The sequence below is a fragment of the Equus caballus genome, chromosome 6 (genome assembly GCF_041296265.1).
Source record: "Equus caballus isolate H_3958 breed thoroughbred chromosome 6, TB-T2T, whole genome shotgun sequence".
Taxonomy (NCBI): domain Eukaryota; kingdom Metazoa; phylum Chordata; class Mammalia; order Perissodactyla; family Equidae; genus Equus; species Equus caballus.
Genome location: NC_091689.1, coordinates 88,498,590 through 88,519,779, shown reverse-complemented (window position 1 = coordinate 88,519,779; position 21,190 = coordinate 88,498,590). Strand labels below are relative to the sequence as shown.

Sequence of the window (21,190 nt, the reverse complement as noted above, 5' to 3'; positions counted from 1 at the left end):
CCCTGACAGTCAAGAAATCCACCCCAAATTGCTCCTGTTATTTATTTATTTTACTCCTCTATGAGCATGGAGAAATGCTAATCAGCATCCCTGTTGTAGTTGAAAATGATGATCTGATTAAACATGTCAGCATAAGACAGACAAAAGGACAAATTCTGTATGATTCCACTTAACAGAAGCACCAAGAGTAGTCAGATTCCTAGACACAGAAAGTGGACCGGTGGTTTCCAGGGGCTGGGAGAGGGGAGAATGGGGAGTTTGCGTTTATTGGGTACCGAGTTTCAGTGTGGACAGATGAAAAGGTTTTTGAAGATGGGTGATAATGGTTGCACAAGAATGGGGATGTACTCAATGCCATGGAACTGTACACTTAAAAATGGTTAAAACAGTAAATTTTATGTTGTGTATATTTTACCACAATGAAAAAATAATGTCAGCAACATTCACTGACCCCAAGACAGACTTGCAGTTAATTCAACAAATGGGGGCTTTTTCCTCTGCCACCTTGAGCCCCAGCAGCTCTGTGAACACCTGTCACAGAGTCCCCAAGCTAAGAAGAGCATCCTCGCCTGCTCTCAGACTCGGTGGTCAGCCATCTCTCTGCCGACTGTGCCCATATTGCTGTAGGCATATGCTCCCTTTTCAAATTGATGGAAAACGAGAACCACAGAGGAGTTGCCACTGGATCAGGAGCCTTCAGACCTTGGTCCTGAACCTACTTCAGTGCTTAACTAGCTGTGCGCTCTTGGGCAAGTTATTTAATCTCTCTATCTCGATATCCTTTTAAAGAAAAAGGAGAAGATAATAGCCAGCCTTGAGTGAGATAATGGATGTGAACACACTGAGAAGTGTGTGCAAGCTGGTGTCGTCATGTCTTATTTCACTTTGTCAAACTAAAAACATCGCAAACATAGGAAGGACTTGCTACCTGAAAATAAGGAGGTAGACAGCAAATAGCTCAGTAAATACAACCTAAAAATAATATTTTTATCTTCAGTCATCATCCCCACCCAAGGTGGGGTGAAGCAATGACCTTCACAGTCTGGTCTCTGCCACGAAAACCCCATTTCACTGAGACACTTATTTTCTCAGTGATTAGCTTTTACTCAGAGCCAGGATACAGCTTTGCCCACAGGATGCGCATCCCACTGCCTTGGTGATGGGGTTCCAAGCAGGCACATAGTTGGGGAAGGAAGGATGGGAGGGGCCAGAGAGAAGAGTTGTATCCTGTGAGCACAAATTCCAAAATGGCACCATCCAGTAACGTTCAAAGCACTCTACCACACTGACACGACTGTGGAAAGACTGGTGAAAAGGTGCCAGCACACACAGGGTGGCTACAAAACCACAAACCCCAAAATGAAGGTGGTCCAAAGGTGGCTTCAGCTGGCTGTGTTGGCTGCCCCTCAGTCTGACCAGCAGCCGGTTCCGCCGCTGTGAGAAGGTGGCCAGCCCCAGCTCTGGCTCCCCAGGACATCAGAGGCAGCACTTCTCTCCAGTGACAATCCCTCTTTCCCTCTGGCCTAGGAAGGAAGTTCAGGTCACTCATGGCCCAGGTAAGTCCACCTGGCTCTTCCCCTCCTCCCTTTGGCCACACTACCTCACTACGACCCTTTCTGGTCCTTCTTCTCAGCCTCCCTTCCCTTTGAGGGGAGACATGTCAACAGCCCCTCCCCACCTCCATGGAACAGCTGAAAGGGAGAGGTCCCAGGACTCCAAGTCTCCGGCCCCAGCCACACCTCGGACCGTCCCACAGCCCTCACCAGACCGGCTTAGCCCAGATGGAAGTCATCTGGTTAAGGCTTCATACTGATTTCACCAATAATTACGTTATGCTCATCCACACCCATTCCCACACCGCCTCCTCCCGAGGTCCCTTCCCACTCACTCAGGCAGTGCCAAGAAGGGAAATGGAAGCAGACCCGAAGGGACCCGGGCAGGCGATCCGGGGACACAACCAGGGCCCCAGGCTCCCCAGGCTTGGACCACGGACAGCTTCAGGCTCTCAGCCTCATCAGGCGCAGCCTCTGGCTCAGCCACCCACCTCTGCTGGGCTGCAGAATCGGTGACATACAGGAGCCGAATCTCCCCTCAGGGCACAGGAAGGGGCATGCAGAGATTTCCCAAGAAGCCGGCTCCCTTCAGGTGGCCTGTCTCCCTTCCCTCCTCTGGGCCTCCCGGTGGCCTGTGCACGCTGCAGCCCCAGAGCCCACGCCACAGCCAGCCAGACGCGTCTGCAGGGCACCACACCGGAGGCCCAAGGACCCCAAGGGGAAGAGGGTTGTTGTGAGGCTCTGAGAATGTCACTAGGAGTTCCCAAATGTCCTTCTTTCCCATTCTGTGGGCTTCTAACTTTGCTTAGTACGCAGGCAAGGCCGACCAAGGGGACTTTGATCCCGTGGGCACCTGGAACAAGAAACTGCTCCCGCAGATGGGGCCTCATGCTGGCTTCCCCTCCACAGCGGCCTGTTCAGGAGCAAGCGGCTGTCCCGCTCACCTGACCACACCTGCCGGGGAGCTCGGGGGCAGGGCTGGGAGCTCCCCAGAGGGCGGCAGCTCCAGACCCCACGTGCCTGAAGGAACCGTGTGGTTCCTCACAAGAAGGGAGAAGAGTCACGAGCCAGATGTCCACACAGCCTGCAATGTCCGAGTGCCACCTCCTCCACCAGTCACCCTCCACTCACAGAGGCCGGGTGGGCGATGGGGGGATTGTCCCCTCCGGGCCCTCACAAAGGCGCCCTCTGTCACAGCCTCCCCAGAACAGGCCTCCCTGTGCCGCCCCTCTCCGTGCTCCTTCCACACACACACACACACACACACACACACACACGCAGGTGCTCCCTCCAGAGCAGCTGCTGCACCGGCGATAGGCTGGAGACCCCGCTGCCCCAACGACACGCTGGAGGCCCGGCCACCCAGGACCCAGAGCCGGGGCCCGTCAGGCTCAGGTGCCAGCCCTCCCCTCAGGCAGCCACACCTGACCGGGCAGTCAGCAGTGGTTCTTCCTGTCGAGCTGGGGGGACTGAGAGACAGGGAGGCGACAAACCACGATTGGAATCATTTGGAGAGAAGCTATAAATATAATAATGAGTCATTTGTAAAATATAATTTCATCCAAAAGCCTGGAAAAAATGGGAAAGAAGTTCTTACGCTATTTCAGGCTAAGTTGTTCAAGGGTGTTCTGCCAGAACCTGGGGAGGGGACCCAGTGGCCCACAGAGAGCTGGGCTGGGCTTCACACACACACACACACACACACACACACACACACACATGCATGCACGCACACGCTCCTGCTGAGTTCGGCCTCAGACACCCCTCCCCATGGCTCTCTCACGGCATCCTGGGACTGGAATGCTCACGATGGGAGTTCTCTCTGTCTCCCTCCATCTCTCTCTCTCTCTCTCTGTCTCTCTCTCTCTCTGTCTCTCTCTCTCTCTCTGTCTCCCTCTCGGGCTCCCTCTCTGTCTCCTTCTCCCCCTCTCCCTCCCTCAGCTGATAAGAGTCGTGGACCCACAGCCTCGAGTCCAGGCTGCACTCTGCGCAGCTGAGAACAGCTGAGGGCAGGGCAGGCACACTGTTGTTTTTGGCAAACCCTTCCCCAGCCCTGGGGCCCCCGACAGCCTTGCATGCTCAGGGTGGCTTTTCCAGGGTGGCTCCAAGGTCTCTTCCAGAGCTCTGGGAAGCCTCAGCTCCAGCCCTGGGCCTCAGCTGCTCTGGGGGGAAAGGAGGAGCCTTTGCAAAGCTCTGTCTGGGGAGTGGGCAGAGGTCTCAGCTGGACCCAGGTCACCACTGCTGTTGGGGGTAGTTGTGAAGAACACAAGCTGTGGAAATAGACTTTTTCTGGGTTCAGTTACAGCTAGGCTACTGAGTATCTGTGTGACCTTAAGTAAGTTACTTAACCTCTCTGGGCTCAGTTACTTCCTCTATTAGATGGGTTTAACAACAGTACCTTCCTCAAACGGTTGTTGAGAAAATGAAATGAGCCGGCACATACAGTGCTAGCCTAGAGCCTGGCATGGCGAACACTTGGTTATGTTAGCTAATAAGCTGCTCGTGACTTCTCACTGGGCACTGGGTGCAGCAAGAAACCAGAGGACAAGGCGCCCTGACGTACATTCTGGCCCTGAGTGGTCACAGATAAAGCAAGGTCAGGGCCCCTGGCTGTCCTGCACCATTTCATCAACTCGGCTTGCTTGTTGACCCTGAGCAAACACCCTCATCTCCATGGCCGGATCCTCCTCTTTACCCCTCCTGACATGCAGCTTCGCCTCTGAACTGACCTGCAGGGGGCACGGGGGCAGGGGGAGCCTTCTACCTCAGGGTCAGAGGCCACAGTCAATGGGTCCTTTAAGCGCCTGAGCTTAGTTCTCTTCCTCCTCCCCTCTTCTCTTCGGCTCTCCTTGCCTCTCCTTCCTCTTCTTCAGGCTCGGTCTCTCCTCCTTCCTGGTCTTCTACCCCCAGGGCAGAGCTGGGATGAAGTTAAAGTGCTCAAACCTCTGTCTCACCCAAGCCACCAGGTCCTTGTCCCCTGTTACTGAGAGTGACCTTGAAAGCCCTGAACGAGACTTCATCCCCCAGGTGGCCCCTGCACCAGGGAGGCCAGAGGAGGTCCCCAGAAATAGTCTCCATGTCAACGTTCTGCATTTTCCTTCCTCAGAACCGGAGCCCCACAGCCAGCCGTAGCCCAGAGGGAAAAGTAAGAGGACACTTCTGCAGCAGGAGCCTTTCCTCCCGTAACTGCCAAGCCCCCACCCCCTCGAAGAGGGCTCCCCTCCGTGCTGTCCCACCCCACCCCACCCCACCCCGATCTTCCTCCTCTCTTGGCCACAGTAACTTTATTCTCCCTGACAATTCTTTAGTACACCTGTCAATGTTCACATTTCCCTGCACGTCTTTTCATTTTTTCCATTGTTAGTTTGAATTAAGAATCCAAACAAGACCCACATGTTGTGATTGACTGGTTTGTCTCTCACGGCTCCTACGGTTTGCAGCTCCCCCTCCACGGACGTGTCAATCTCTCCATTCTCTCTTTCTCTTTCCTTGCAATATTTTTAATGAAAAAAAAATCTGGTTATTTATCTACAGAATTTCCCAAGTCTGGATTTTTTTAAATCAAAACACAGTGGTGTCATTTAACATGTTTGTCTGTCTGTCATATATGCTGTAAATTAGTAGTTAGATCCAGAGGCCAGATTCAGGTTCGATTATTATTATCTTTTATTGCTTCCGTTTTTTGACAAGATTACTTCACATAGGCTGTGAAGTGTGCCCCCATCAACGTATATGATGTTTGTTTCTTTTTCTGTCACATCGTCAGCCATTGTTGATCATTGCCTAGGTCCATTAATTCATTAGGGGTTTCAAAATTGTGATATTCTAATTATATCATTCCTTCTTCATTTATTAGATGGGACACTTCATTTCTAGTGCTCTTAATTGCCTTGTACAGACCCAGACTTCTATCTAGTATAGTTTTCCTTCCACTTGAAGGACTTCTGTCAACATTTCTTATAGTAAAAGTCTGCTGGTAATGAATTCTTTCACACTTTGTCTGAAAATGTTTTCATTTCACCTTAGTTTTTGAAAGGTATTTTTGTTGGGTATAGAATTCTAGGGTGACAATTTTTTCTTTCGTTACTTTCAAGATGTTGCTCCATCTTCTGGCTTCCTTGTTTTCAATAAGAAATCTGCTGTCACTTTTATCTTTGTTCCTTTCTACATAAAGTCTCTCTTTTTCTCTGGCTGCTTTTAAGATATTCTGTTTAGCACTGGTTTCAAGCAATTTGATTATGATGTATCTTGGTGTAGTTCTTCAGTGTCTTGTGCTATGAGTTCATTGAGCTTCTTGGATCTGTGGGCTGATAGTTTCCATCAAATTTGGAAGATATTTGGCCATTACTTCAAATATATTTTCTGCCCTCCCCCTTTTTCTGGGACTGCACTTACACATATATTAGGCCCCCAGAAGTTTGCTCACAGATCACTGATGCTCCGTTCTCTTTTTCTTTTCTCAGTATTTTTCTCTGTGTTTCATTTTGGATAGTCGTTATCACTAAATCTTCAAGTTCACTCATTTCTTCTTCCTCAGTGTCTAATCTGATGTTAATCCCATCCAGTGTATTTTTCATTTCACATTATATTTTTCATCCCCAGAAGTGTTATTTGGATTTTTTGTATATCTTCCATGCCTTTACTTAACATGCTTAATCTTTCTTTTACTTTCTTGAGCATATTATTGCTTTAATGTCTTTGTATACTAATGTTCTTGTTCTAACATCTGTGTCCTTTCTGGGTCTGCTTCTATTGATTGAGTTCTTCTCCTTGTTATGGGTCATATTTTCCTGATTATTTGCATGCCTGGTAATTTTGGACTGGATGGCAGACGTTGTGAATTTTACCTTGTTGGGTGCTCAACTTTTTTATTCCTATAAATACTCTTGAGCTTTGTTCTGGGACACAGTTAAGTTACTTGGAAACAGTTTGATTCTTTGGAGGCTTGCTTTTAAATTTTGTTAGTTGGGACCAGAATAGCCATTATTCTGTAGCTATTTTGCCACACTGCTGAGATAACTTCTGAGTACTCTATCTGATGCCTTGTGATGGATGAGGTTTTCCACTCTGGCAGGGGGACCGTAAACTATTCTTTAGCTGTGTGAGCTCCAGGGATTGTTTCCTTTGCCTCTTTTGGGTGGTTTCCATGGACTCAGGTAGTTTCCTCACACACATGCTGACCAGTACTCCGCTAAAGACTCAAAAGGACCCTCTGCAGATTTCTGGATATCTCTCTCTCTTTACTTCTTTTTCCTCCTTCCTCTCTCTATATCTTGCTTCTCTCTGGTGCTCTGCCCTGAAAACTCCAGCTGCTTTGGCCTCCATGGACTCCTGGTCCATCTCATCAACTCACAGAGACTGTTGGACTCTATCTGGGTTCCTCCTGGAAACTCTCTCAAGGCAGTAGCCTGGAGCAATCACAGGACTCATCTTATTTGTTTTCCCTCTCTCAAGGATCACTGTCCTGTGCTGTCTGATGTTCAAAACCATCGCTTCATATATCTTGTATAACTTTTTCATTGCTTCACGTGGGAGGGTAAGTTCCGTCTTTGTTATTCCATCCTGGCCAAAAACAGAACTTGGCCTGGGTGACTTCTCCCTAAGTTTATATATTCAGCCTAGGACTTTGCTCCCAGAAGATTTCCCTACTCCCCACCATCACCTCCACCATTCCAAGTTGGATGTCCTTCCTGAGAGAGCTTATAATACCCTCCCTGTGGGTGTGATTATTGTTCACGAATCTCTCTGCAGGGCCGCTCTGTTGCTTCCTAGTCTGTGAGCTCATTTAGGGTAGCATTGTTTCTACACATCTTTCCAGGCTTTCTGGTGTCTAGCATACAGTAAGTGCTGAGCTAACTGTTTAGGAGAATAAATAAAGATCAATCTATGGTCTCCTGGCCACCACCAACTAGAACTAAACAACAATATAGCCATACTCATAACTGGTACGTGCTGTTAGACTTGCCATAAACAGTGGGCACTAACTCAGACAGCTGTCCTCTGGGCTCTTCCCTCTTCCTGAGCTGAGCTGGCAGTGTCCAGAGCACTCCCAAGAATGTGGTTTTATATATCCTGACCTTGACAATTCCACAGCCTTTGATGGAGGGTGTGTGGAACTGAGACACATGAGTCACCCAAGGTGCCAGAAAAGTGCTTCACCCAGACTCTTAGAACACTCCCTGTCCTGAGGTGTGGTGGAGGGAAGAGAATAAACATGGATAAGCCTAGTAATCACTCTCTTTTCACCCCCACAGATGTGTCCAGAGCTCTCTGCCTGTACAAGGGCCACTGACAGAGGACCCCAGGCATATTCCTGGCCAGTTCAGCATCTGGACAAGGCTGCCCCAGCAGGTGAAAAGCAGGATCAAGCAGAGTCAAGGAGCAGGGGGCAGGGGCTCAGGGCAGATCAGTCTCTGGAATCACAGTCTGCATACTTCCAAAATCCACCTCGGTTCCGGAAATCTGTGCTTTTCAGGTCTAGTAGACAAGTCTCTGCCAAGCTCCCACTCTGTGCCTTACACAGGGTGAGGTACTGTGAGGACAAAGTCCTGCTGCCTGTCCTTGAGGAATTTAATAATTTCCCTAAAGGCAATGTCTCCCAAAGTAGGCTTCCCTAGTCACCTGCATGTGAACCATCAGGGATATTTACTAATAATGCAGATTCCTGAGCCCAATCCCAAACAGAAAGAATCATATTCTTTGGGGATGAAGCCCAAGAATATATACTTTTTGTGTGTGTGTGAGGAAGATTGGCCCTGCGCTAACATCTGTTGCCAAACTTCCTCTTTTTGCTTGAGGAAGATTGTTGCTGAGCTGACATCTGTGCCACCCTTCCACTATTTTGTATGTAGGACGCCACCACAGCATGGCTTGATGAGCAGTGCTAGGTCCACACCTGGCATCTGAACCTATGAACCCTGGGCCTCCAAAGCAGAGTGCGTGAACTTAACCACTACGCCACTGGGCCAGCCCGGAATCTATACTTTCAATAAACATTTTATGTACATAAAAGTGTAAGAATTGCTGTTTTATCCCTATGAAGTTTCATTCACTGCATTTGGGGACCTGAGAATTACGTTGGGAGTTGAAAAGTCTCTGACTGTTGTCATCTGGGCTTAGAGTTTCTTGGGCACTGTAACTCCTTTGGTAGGCTTCCAGCCTGTTTGCTTCTGATGGATTCTACGAGCTAGTATATGAAACGAGAGATCTTGCTGAGACTAGTCTTTGGGTCCCAGTCTGGTATGGGTATGTCTTTCCCCAAGCAACAGGCCTTAGCGTTCTTCCAGACACCCAACCTCATGTTTAATCTTGAACTATACCTTAGAACAATTAGGGAGGCACCCAAGTCTGGTCCTCGCCTGCAGACTATATCCCACTTACATCTCTAATGGGATTGATGGTTCAGTTCCCTCTGTCTTGGAGGGAGTCAAAACCAGGAGGTGCTCAGGAAAGGGCTAGGGAGCAGGTTCAATCCATATCCCAGTCTTATCTTGTGCAATGCATTCCCCCATCTACACTTCTGCTTATGCTAACATTCCTTGGGGCAAAGCATTTAGGGTTTTCCAGTCCTGCCGGTTTCCAGAATCTCAGCCATTTTTTTACCATAGGCAGAAAGGACTTCTCTTAGCAAAGCTGTATTTTCTTTCTTCTCTGTTTTTGGGTGGCTGGTTTGAACATAAGCTCACCTCTTTATAGTATCTTACTAATAGCAACAGGAAAGAGCTGACCCAACCCAATAGTCTAAATTTCTCTACCAAGCAATGTACGGCTGCAGCCACAGGAGGCACATGACCTGCATCCCAAGATACGATAAGAAACTGTGTAACTAGCTGTATTAGATTGCCAGTTTCTCACCCCAAGATGTAGAGGTTCTGGGGCTGGCTCGTGGCTGAGTGGTTAAGTTCGTGCACTCTGCTTCAGAGGCCCAGGGTTTTGCTGGTTTGGATCCTGGGTGTGGACATGGCACCACTCATCAGGCCATGCTGAGGTGGTGTCCCACACAGCACAACCAGAAGGACCTACAACTAGAATATACAACCATGTACTGGGGGGCTTTGGGGAGAAGGAGGAAAAAAAAAAAAAGATTGGCAACAAATGTTAGCTCAGGTGCTAATCTTTAGGAAAAAAAAAAAAGATGTAGAGGTTCTTACTGCCCTTCATCTTACCTCCTTAGTTGAATCAATTCCATTTTTCGGGCCTGCCTCTTGAAACTTCACCTCTTGGTGCTAATTTCTGTACTAGTTAGGACCCTTTCAATTGGAATAGACAAAATTCCGACTCAACTGGCTTAAACAACACAGAGAATTTATTGGCTCACCTCACTTTAAAGTTCAGAGAAAGAGCTGGCTTGGAGCAAAGCTTGATCCACGAGTTCAAACAATGTCACCAAGGACTCAGTTTCCCCCCTCTCCCACTCAGCCTTTCATGGTGGCTTCATCATCATGTTTCACACAGTGGCCTTCCAGCAGCTCCAGGTTCACCCACTATAGTCATAAAGTGGCTACAGCAGTTCCAGACTCACATCCTCATACTAGTAACTGCTTTCCCAGTCCTGAGACTCTTAATCTCTCATTCATTTGAAATGCGTCAAATGCCCATCCCTGAACCAGCCACTGTGGCCAACATGCTGATTAGCTTAGGGATAGCTGGGGATAAGAGCCCATCCCCCAAAACCCCATGGCTGAGAATGGGTGAAATCCTCGAAGGGGAAACCATGTACTGTGGCAGGAGGTAGGGAATGGCTGCCAGGTAGAAAACCAACAAAAAGTTTATAGCCACATGGAAAGGGAAACAGACACCTACATCGTGTTAGTAAATTAGGTTAGGACTGCAACAGAAATGGAGTGACGTTAACCAGGGGAATAAAAGAAGGTGCTCCGAAGTCTGCCTAGAGAAATTTAGAAAGGCTTCTCGAAGGAGTAGAAGCTTTCCAGGTAGATAAGGCGGCAAAGGATGAAGGAGGGCATTCCAGGCAGAGAAAAAAGCATGCATGAATGCCTGGAGGCTAAGAAAGTCTGGCAGGTTCTGGGCACTCCAAGTCCTGCTGGAGAACAAAGGAGGAGGGAGTGGGTGGGATGGAGGGGAAGCCAGCAGGTGGAGCTGGACAGGCGGGCAAGCGCAAGCCGTGAAAGGCCCCCAGCCACACTAGCATTTAAGAAGTTATCAGGTGGGAAACACGGGGGGGTTCTAAAGAGAAGTTGCACAGAGGAATTACATGAGACTTTTGTATCAGAACAAGGATTCCGGCCACAGGGTGGAGGATGTATTGGAGGGGTGCAAGATCCCAGACCTGGTCCTACCCATTTTCCCGTCTCAGTGAACGGCATTCTCATTCTCTATCTGTGGTGGTCATCAGCGCTGTTCAACATGCCCAAACCCCCGCCAGTCACATGGTAGGACTGCACTTCCCTGCCCCCTCGAAATGAGGTGAGGCCGTGAGACTTGATTTGGCTAAAGAACACCGAGTGTTCATTTTAAAGGATTTGCCACAACTCTTTTCCCCGCCTCAAGTGATTATGGAAGCAGGTACCGAGATGCAGCCTCTGTCACACTTGTTCTTGATGACAAGAAACTCTCCTCACAATCTGTGATAGATACACAGCAAGAATGAGAAGTAAACCGTTGTTGTAGTAAGCCATCAAGATGTGGAGATTGCCTGTTCCTGCAGCATAACAGAACCCATCCTTTGCCACGCCAGAAACCTAGGCCTCCTCACCGGCTTCTCCCTCACTCTCACTCCCCACCTCCACATCCTTCAGAGTCTACCTCTAAACATCTCTTCAATTCATCCATCTCTCTTCACCCCAACTGCCGCTGCCCTGGTCCAGCACGTCATCCCCTCCTGCCTGGTCAGCGGCGGCCTTCTCCCAGCTGCTCTCCTCTCCTCTAATCCCGGGTGATCCGCTAATTTTTTTTCCCGACCTCGGCCAAAGTGATCTTACTGAAACTCAGAGTCAACGCCATCACTCTCCTCCTTCAGGCTTCCCATTCCTTTAGAAGAAAGTCAACACTTGTTAATAAGTTTGCAGGATCCCCTGTGATCTGGCCCCTTTGTCTCCAATCTCTCTCCTTTCTCTTCCTCCTTCACTCTTGAAACGAACTGACCTTTCTTCAGTGTCTTAAATTCGCCATGCTCTTCCTGACCTTTCACACTTGCTTTTCCCTCTGTCTGAAACTCTTTCATCCCACCTCTTTGCCCGGCTAGTTCCTATTCAAGCCTCAGATTTCAGCTTAGATGTCACTTCTTCCTGAAAACGTTCCCTGAGCCCCTGGTTCGGGGTTAGATACCCCTACGTACTCCCTCGTGCTTACAGCGCCTCGAACTTCTCATAGTATATCATCTGTTTGGTATCACTGGCACTCAATAAAAGATAGGGAGGTCATCACCATGGTCCTCAAGAAATGACCACCTGAACTAAGGGGTGGCTGTGGAGACAAACAAGGGTAAGAGGGATGAGGGAAGCAGGTGGGACGACTCCCAGTTTCAGGCCTGGGTAACAGACGGATACCACTGTCACGAGAAAGAGTTTAGATTCCACCATGAAGGTGACGGGAGCTGCGGCAGACACCTTTAGGTGCCCATACTACATGCCCTCAGCTCACCTCGGAGTCGGCTGCAGCTGCAGCAGAGGGTCCCGCACACACTGGCAGCGTCCCTCCTCAGTGGCCACCATATCGCTGGCTTTCTGCCTCTGGAAAAGCCTGGGATCTCCCTCAGTCAGCATGCAGGCCAGCCCAAAATACAGGGAGGTTAATGTCCCCAGCACAACCTTCCAGAATTGGGGCATGAGAGGCCATTGAACAGATGCTCTAGCCTCCTCTTCTTCTGGGAGAGAATTTGAGATACTTTCTACCCAGTTCCTCAGGGCCCCCCCACATCACACCCCAGCCGCCCACAGCTCAGGCACACGCTCTGCAACTTCTCCTTCCCTGCCTCACTCTCCCAGCCCCTCCACTCCTGCTGCCCAGGATGGCCTCCCACACGAACTCCCTGAGCCCACGGCCAGGTCTCAGGCCCTGCTTTCATCCCATACTGGAGCCCCTGAAGATGTTTTGACAGAGGAAACAAGAGGAGAAGCGGTTGAAGGGAAACTGTCAGCACCTTAACGGCCATGTTTACTGTGAGGGGCCTGTGGGCCCACAGGGATGCGACCTCTGCTCAACCTACAGAACCTTTTTGCCTTTATTTGTCACTGCTGACCTCTCTCTTTGACGTGCTTCATGGACACAATACTTCCCTGGTTTTCCTCCTGCATTCCTAGCTACCACTTTCAGTTTCCTTTGTAAAACGAAGCTGATGGTGTTGAAGCCAGATGGTGGACACCCAGGCGGTTGTGGCCGGAGTTTATGCTTTTGTGTGTTCTACTCTTTCCAAAATACTTTTTACGAATACCTTTTATGTGCAGTTTCTCATCTCTTCTCTTCTCCATCTACCCTAATTGTTGTCAAATGGATACAAAAGTGTACTTAGGCGTCACGTGGCCCTCCCAAGCTGGCCCCGGCTATTTTTCTGACCTTATCTCTCACCACGCAATGTGCGCTGACGTTGCTCCAGCCACACTGGCCTTCCTCCTCACCCTCAAACACACTGATAAGTTCCCTATGACCTTTGCACTTGCACAGCAACAAATGACAGATGCCACTACATGATCCCTGGTCAAATGCCACGCCCTCAAAGCAGTCATTCTAAAATAGTGCACGCACGCACACACACACAAGCTCTATCACACTGACCTGTTTTATTGTCAGCATAACACTTCCCATTATCTAGAATGATCTGGTTTACTTCTGTTTTGACTTGGAGTCTGGCCGCCAGCTCCATATTGTCTAGCTCTCCTGAAGGTGAGTTCTTGTTTACTGCTTTATCCCAACTCTTGGCATATTCAAACTGCTCAATAAATATTTGTTGGATGGATGGCTGGATATGCGCCTGAAGAGCTCAGGAGAGAGAGCTGGGGGTGTAGACTTGGGAGCTGCCATCAAACAGCAATGGTTGAAACCATTTCATGAATTGGGTTGCCCAATGAGAGCGAGGAGAAGTGAGGAAGACCAGAACAGAACCCAGGAGATACATACAGAGTGGGAAAAGGAAACCAAGCAGACATGGCCAGAGAGGCCAGAGAAGCACTGGAGGAGACCTGCCTTAGGAACCAGGACAGAAGAGAGTTCAGGAGCAGGAAGCAGAGGACAGGCACGGCAGGGAAGGAATTGCACTGAAACGTGCCCATTGGATTCTGGTCACCAGGAAGTCACGGTGAACATCTAGTTCCAGTAAAATGAGGGGCAACTGGCAACCAATGAAAAATATTGGATAACTGCCCCGGCCTCCCATCATTTGGAGGAACAATTCTGATGTGCCTCAGAGGTCCCCAGCAGGACTGATCCCCAGTGGAACAAGCTCAGAAGTACACCCTTTATTGGCGTGTCTTCCTCTCCTACTTCATTCTCCCTTCTCCCTCCCTTCTCACTACTCCCTCTCCCCTCTCCCTGGGATCCTGTCCCACATAAGCCATTAGCATTCGAATCTTCTCTCAGGCTCTGCTTTCAGGGAAATCCAAATGGGAACAGACTAGCTGCATTTCTCATCTCTCTGTCTTTCAGAGAGGAAACGAGACTTTCCCCGGCATCTCATTGTCCAGAACTGGTTTGTGTGCCCATGTCTAAACTAATCATAACCACAGGGGAAGGGGATTATTATGATTGGCTTAGACGAGTCATGATCCATTCCCTGGGGCTGGACATACCATCCATTGAGGAGATCAAGCCAGATCCCGCCTCCCTCTCCAAACCACCAGGATTCCCATGACTAATGAGAGCAGGGGCTCCTCACAATGATGGCATATCTTAACCCTTGCACACACTTCCAACCTGCACCAACCACAGCTATGGACTGCTGGGCATTCAGTGCGTACCTCTGCTCTGCAGGGCACCGTGCTGAGACCTGGGGGCCAGAATGCAAAGACCATAAAATAGAATTCCTGACCCGAAGAACTGTATCATCTAGACACATTACATGCACAGGACTACGACGCAAAAGTACAGAGAACAGCACTGTAGGTTCTAAGTCAGGGAGGGAAGTATGATCAGTCAGCATAGACCACGTTATGCTGAAGAAACGAACAACCCCTCAGGCTTAGTTGTCCCACACTACACAGCCCGCACCCAGGACAGCAGGTTCTACTGCACAGCATCGTGCTCACGCCAGAACCCAGCCTGATGGAGCAGCCGACGTCTGGATATTGCTGAGCAAGAGCGAGAGAGAGCTCGGGAGGGTTTTGAATTAGCAATTGAATTCTTGGCCCAGAACTGAAATGTATGACTTCCACTTACAACCCATTGGCTAAAACTAGTCATGTGGCCCCATCGAAACTCAGAGAGCCAGGAAGTGAGATCCTACCATATGCCAGAAGGCAGAGAGACAGAGATGTTTGGTGAACAGTGTAAAGACTTCCAGAAAGCATGAAGGAAGAATGACATTTGAACTGAGTTTTGAAAAATATTTTAGTCTTCACTACATGAAGTTAGGGGCGAGGGAAGAGGACCTGCCAAAGAGAGGGCTATATAAGAGAAGTCAGAGGCCTGACCCCTGGCTGGTGGACCAAAGCCAGGCTTCATGGGGGCGAGGCTTGGGCTGGGATCAGAACTGAACTGACTGTGAAGGGCTTTGAATACCATAATAAAGATTTTGTACTCTAACACATTATTGACAATAAGGAGCTACCAAAAGATTTTTAAGCAGGTAACTAACATGATCTGATTTGGTTTTAGGAAGAGAACTGGCAGCAGCAAAATGGGAAAGAGGTTGGAAGGGAGAGAGACCAAAGGCTAGGAGGCCATAGGAGGCTGATGTAACAGTCCAGGCAAGCGACAAGGAGGAACTGAGACTAGGGAGGGGCCGGGAGGATGCAGAGGAACAGACAGATGGGAGAGACACTTCCCATCTAGAGAGAAGCGCTGCCTTTTTTTTAATGAAAATATTCAAATATACACAAGAGTAGAGAAAATAGTTTAACAAACCCCCATATACCATCGCCCAGCTTCAATTGTTATCCACACATGGCTGATTTTGCTTTATCTACACCCCCATCCCTTCAATCCACAATATTATTTTAAAGTAAATCCCAATTACCATATCATTTAATCTATAATTTCTTCAGCACATGTCCTAAAAGATAGACTCTTTTTAAACATAACTACAATACCATTGTCACAAAAATTAACAATAATTGCTTAACATTATCAAATATCCAGCCAATAGCAAAATTTCCCTCATGGTCTCATTTTTTCCCAGTCGGTTTGTTTGAATCAGGATGCAAACAAAGTCCACATGTTCCATGTGGTTCCCCCTCTTTCTCTCTCTTGTCATTTACTAGTTGAGGATTCTGGGTCATTTGCCCTAGAGAATTTCCCAAATTCTGGATTTTGTAGATGAAATCCCCCTGCTGTCATTTACAGGCTTGTGCCTCCTGCATTTCCTGTGAGCTGGTGGCTGGATCGAAACCTTCCGTTCTTGGAACATAGGCAGAGAGAGGAGAAGGGAAGGGAAGGGGGCTGTTAATTACACAGCACCTACTAAACACAGGCCAGGCACTGTGCGGGGTCTCTGTAAAGATTATCTCATTGGATCCTGCCCACAACCCTTAGAGGTGAGCACTCGTTATCACTGTTTTGACAAAAGAGGAAATCGGGACTCAGGGAGGTTAAACAACTTGCCCAAGTTCACAAAGCCCAAAATGAAGGGGTTGGAACCCGGTTCTGTCTGACCCCAACACCCCTTCTCTTCCCACTGCCCCAGGGTGGGGAAAGGGCTTGACAAGTGCCAGTGCCAGGAAGAAAGCCTCGCCACTGTGACTCCTGGGACAACTTCAGTATTAATGACAGATATTGCGACTTCCTATGTGCCAGGTATCTTACATACATCACAAGGACGTCAACAACAGAGGCATCATTACCCCCATTTTACCGAGGGGGGAACTTAGGTCCAGAAAGGGTAAGTGGCTTGCCCTGGGCACTGCAGCTGGTGAGCGGAGCCAGGATTCATCCCCAGGTTCATCTGACAGCTGAGCCCATTCTTTGCGCCACCATCCTACGTGGCCTCTCCTAGTGGATGGCTCCAGCCTTCCTGGTGGCCGTGGTGGGACGGAGCTGGGCGCAGAGATAGGAACCAGCAGGCTGGCTTTCCTTGCTGGAGCACTGGAGAGTGAGCTCTCACTGTTGGCCCAGAGAGGATGTACTCCTCTCTGCCACATTCCCCAACAGAGAAACGGCATATACTGGGCTCACAGCAGGGAGGCAGTGAGAGAGGGCCAGCCCACGCCCTACCCCATGAATCTCGGTGGCACGGACTGCCTCCTGGAGCTCTCTCGGGAGGCCCCACTCCCTGCTGCAGCGGGGCAAGAATCCAGGAGGAGCCCACTCAGAGGGGAGACGGGGGCAACGCTCCCCCAGCTCGAGAAGCCTGTGAGCAGCTCGTCCCGCCCCCCCCCCCCCCCCACCCCAGAGCTGCCACAGACAATCGGAGAGAAAAACCGGGACCTTCTCCCCCACCAGGATATTTTGTATGCTTTGCACTTGCTGCCGCGTTTCCTTCATCTAAAAGCTCTAAAATTTCAAATAAAAAGGTACAATGAAAGGCAGCAGCAGGATAAATAGCCACAGTGATCTGAGCTGAAACCCTGGAAGCTTTATCCACATCTTTAGAAAAACTCTGAAGGCTCCTAGTAGCAGCTGCAGTACAAAGGCTCACACTTGAATTCGGAGGCTGCCAGAAATAGGTCTGTCAGGCCTGAAATATCACTGCATTTCATTACTCTTAAATGTGCATTACCATCTCTGCCTCATCACCAGCTGGGGGTTTCTCCAGACCAGCTCCAGAGAGAACTGGGAAGCTGGGACTTGTGGGGAAGGGGAGAGGACAAGCTGGGGCCAGCACACGAGGACCGGAGGGGAGACTCAGTGGGCGGAAAGCCTCAAAAGGACACCGATGACACAGAGGCCCACAGCAGTGGAGGATCCTGTCATTACCACGTTGCCGACAGGCGGGTACTTGGGAGAGTCTGAAGTCACTAACTTGGGCAGTGAAGCCAGGAGGAGAGAGGGAAGAGGCAGGACCGGTGGGGTGGCGATGAGGACAGTCGTCAGCAAAGAATGACCCTGAAGAAGCCGTGGGTAAAGGGCACTGAGGCCTTCGTGCCTGGTGGCAGGTAGGAACCAGTCGAAGGCAAATTAGGCCATCAAGCCTGGGGAGTCTGAAATCACAGGCACAGGGCAGCCAGTGAAAACTCTGGAGGGAGATGGCTGCCGGGGTGGGGAGGTTTGGAAGTGTGGAGCCTGGAGCAAGCTGCACATTTATAATAAAACTGACACTCAGGGCAGCGCTGAATAATTCAGCAACCACTGTGATCTCCTTACGGTGCGTGTCTCCAGGGTACAAAGGGAGAGGGGGCTGGCTCGGCCCAGGCCGGCTGCCGTCGCCTGGCTCTCTGAAAGGGCGTGACAGATGGGCCAGCCCTGGCCACCACCCAGTCACGCTTCGCACGGTGATTGGTTTTCAAAGGAGGACAGGGTTTGTGAATGGAGCCAGCTTGTTGCTCGCTGCCTTCAAATGGACACTGCTGGGTCGCGTGGCCAGCCCGGGCCCCCTTGTGAATGGGGCATCACCAGTGGGTGGTGAACAAGCCAGAAGTGACTCTCCGTCCCCTCCCCCTGTCACGGCTGAGGCTGAGGCGGGGGGAAGGGGGAGAAGTGCCCCTGATCCTTCTCTCTGCTGACAGATTTCACCCTCCATTGTCCTCCTCTGTGCTAGCCCTATATCAGTTAGAATCCAGTATACCCAAAAGACCATTAGAACAAGAAAGTTTCTTTCCCTCTCAGGTAAAGAAGTCCAAAGATAATAAGAACAGACCTAGTTTGTCAGTTCCACCCCCATCAGAGACCTAGGCCCCTTGTACCCTGTGGCTCTGCCATCCTTAGTCTTTGCACGCCACTCCTGGCCCAATATGGCTGTTCACACTCCAACATTATGTTCAAATTCTGGCCATCACGAAAAAAGAAGATGGGAAGAAGTGGCCTGGGGTGCATGCCAGCCATTTTTTGCAACTTCCCAGAAGCTGCCACGCAAAAGTTTACATTTCAGAGAACACAACTTAAGTTAGATGGTTACACTGAGCTGCAAGAGAGGCTGGAAAATGTGCTGCTTGTACACAGGGCCATGTGTTTGCTGGCAGACAAGTCTCCATGCTTCTATTCCATTTCTGCACATCTTGCAAGTGAAGCACTGACTGTCCTTTGTTCCAGATTATCATTTCCAGGATGTAGTGAACATCCATGGAAGGTACCTAGTGCCTTCCTCCAGAGCAAAGGGCAAATCTCATAAAAGGTTCAGGTTCCTCTCCTGAAATGCAACCCACTGTGTGTCCCACCATCACCTGGCCCTCTTTGTGAAGCCCTGTGGGAATTGGGGCTGATACTCTTCTACTGCTATTGCTGTGAGTAATAAACTGTCCTTCGTCTCTGACCCGGGAGTCTCAGCTGCTGCCAGCAGCTATGACACGGGCTAATTTCTTAGCTTGTAAAAAGGATAAAATCTCAGACCTTCACAGTTCTTGACAGTGTTCAGCTAAGAATCAGGCTTTCTGCAGGAATAGTTACTAGAAATCTGCCACAGGTCCCTTCCTAGGTACTTAACTGTCTGTCTATATGTTTTTAGGTACCTCTGCCCCTCCCACAACCAAACAGAGGTAGCAGCCTTCAGGCGAGACTCCAGCCACTTCCAGAATTCCAGCAGGTGCTGAAATGCCCCAAGACAGGGGGACACTGTACCTGCCTGCCTCCTCAGCTCTGAGTATTCTCTCAGGGCCTGTGGTCTTCCTTGTCCCCATTGAGTCGGTTCCCAGATTAGAGGAGGACACTGACCCTTCTCTGGCCTCTGCATCCAGAATGACCTGGCAACCTTCTCTTCAGCTCCCTGAACCAAACTGGTCCTATTCTCCATCCCCCACCCCATCTCCTCCAGCTCCCCTCCTCCCCACGCCCCCACTCTACTCTCCACTCTCCCACCAACGTCTCCCACGTCAGATCTCCCGCAGCTACAACCTGTCGGACTGTCCGGCGACTGCCTCCCTGCCCAAGGACAGTCCTCCTGTGGGCAGTGAAGCAGAGGCCCAGCCAGCTCACTGTGCAAGACCCCACCCCACCCCCACTCACGAGGCCCATGTGTGTGTGGAGGGGACAACTCTAGCTCATTCTGCTTCCCCTCAGTCTCTCTTCTCTTCATCCTGCAAGCCAGAACTCTGAAGTCATCCTGAACTCCTGTAACCTCACCCCCGACCCTCCACCACCCAGTCACTAAGCCCTGCCTCCTAAGTCTCTCTGCCCCAACCCCACCGCCCTGGTTCACAACCTGCTGCTCCTTGCCTGGTTTCTCAGAGCAGCCGCCCATCAGGTGCCCCCAACCGTCAACCTAGGCTCCCTAGGGCTGCCCGAGTGACCATTCTCAGAAGGAGGCTGGCTCATAGCCCTCACCACCCGCTGAACAGAGTTCAGACTCCTCACCACAGCACCTAAGAGCCGAGCGACTGTTCCACCTGTCCAGCTTGTCTCTCTCCCGCCCTCTCCGAGATACCTTCACACTCTAGCCACACTGGGTTACTCCTAAGTCCTGGAAAATGCCCTGCTCTCAGCCGCCCCTGCACTTTCACACCTAATATCAATTCTACTGGGAATGCCCTTCTTTTCTCCACTCCCTACCGGCATCCTGGGCACCTAACACTTCCTATCCATCTGTCAAGACCCAGCTCAAGCATGACCTCATCCGAGAAGCCGTCCTATGCTCCTCCACAGGCACGGCAGCTGGGCTCTGCCCCTCCGTGCTGCCACACAGCTGTTTACACACATTATCTCCACGAGGCCACGTCCCCCAGTGTATGCAATTATCTGTTTGCATTCCTTGTCTCTTATTCCAGACGGTCAGATCCTGGAGAGCAGGGATCAGAAACACTCGTCTTTGTGACCCGGCCATGCTCAATAAAATCCTGGCTGACTGAGTAAATGGATTGTCCCTGACTTCACTCATCTCCAAGTCCAAGGCCAGCTCAATGGTGAGCTGTGACCAAGTAACACAGCCCAAAACCGAATTCGCTTCCCTGAGGGTTTCAAACTGGGAGATGATTCCAGGACGGAGAAAAAGGAGCAGAGAGGAAAAGGAGGGGGTGAACAGAGGTTTGCCCCTCATGAAGATGAGGAATGGAAGCCAGGTGACGAGGGACATAGAGAGGAGTCGGGTCCCAAAGGAAATGCAGACCAGGGTCAGATCACCTGGGAGCATGCCATCCTCTTTCAGGTGTGTGAATGGTGGGGTGAAGCCGGCAGGGAGGGCAGATGCAGTGTAGACCATGGGGTCTGGATTTGTACCAGATGCTACCAGAGCCAGCAGGCCAACCCAGAAGGAATCCCTCAATAGCACTCTCAGGAAATGCAGAGCTCAAGGGGTTTCCTAGGCCCATGACAGGGAGCTCAGTCCAGTGCCTGGGACTCTGCCTCCTGCCTCCCTGCCAAGGAGAGAGACTCTACATAATGAGATCTGGATTACATATTATAAGGCTCCAAGCTCGGGCCAGCCTGGTGGCACAGCGGTTAGG

At 50.2% G+C, this 21,190-nt stretch overlaps 2 long non-coding RNA genes across 2 annotated transcripts in view; both read right to left on the bottom strand.

Annotated features, from left to right (window-relative positions):
- Window positions 1–21,190, bottom strand: part of LOC111774012 (uncharacterized) — a 46,847-nt gene that overhangs the window by 7,808 nt on the left and 17,849 nt on the right. The gene's annotated exons all lie outside the window — the stretch shown is intronic.
- LOC138924844 (uncharacterized) lies at window positions 29–2,363 on the bottom strand. The gene is made up of 2 exons (XR_011440157.1): window positions 1,889–2,363; window positions 29–1,523 (listed from the first exon to the last, which is right to left on the bottom strand). It is a non-coding gene; the product is annotated as an uncharacterized lncRNA (long non-coding RNA).